Raw genomic sequence first — 703 nt, 5'->3', positions numbered from 1 at the left:
ATCAGAGTTGTATGCTTATGTAGTAGGTCCTCTACTGAGTGCATACAACCAACATCTCTCATGTGGTGGCTGCTGATCCTGTACAGCTTCTCTTCTGCCAGTGCATATTCTGAGCTCAAGTAGGCCTTCCGTTTGCCTTTCTTCCCTGTTCATCAGATAATACCAAAAAGCTATTAACTTATGTCATGAACTCATGGGCACATATATACAATAAAATTTATAATTGTACAAATAACTAATTTCTTCTAAATTATGAGGTGAATATGACAACATACCAAATATTCCATTTTCACATGTCAAGAGAATAACCCTTACACAATCCCTTGGTTATATATGCTGGTTCTCCTGTGTACTCATCAATCACTATCTCGCATTCTTTAATGAGATATGGTCTTGTGTCCCCTAAGTAATGGACTAAAACTTTGTGGGGAACCTTGGGTGATGTGTAGCATAACCTCAGGAGATATGGTTGTGCATCACTGATCTTCTCACAAACTTCAACTATTTGGTAAAGTCTTGGCTGTATCTGGATTCTTCCTAGTTCTTCCCAAACCAGTAAATCTGGTGCTTCATCTGGAAAAAATATATTATAATTGAAAGAGCTGTAAAACACCTGGACATTCCTGTGAATCTTCCATTGCTGCAAAAATCTTATTATGATATAAATTGTATATGGTCTATCTCTGAAACTTGGACTTTTTTA

This window comes from Penaeus monodon, chromosome 33 (genome assembly GCF_015228065.2).
Source record: "Penaeus monodon isolate SGIC_2016 chromosome 33, NSTDA_Pmon_1, whole genome shotgun sequence".
Taxonomy (NCBI): Eukaryota; Metazoa; Arthropoda; class Malacostraca; order Decapoda; family Penaeidae; genus Penaeus; species Penaeus monodon.
Note: the sequence above shows the minus strand (reverse complement) of the source record.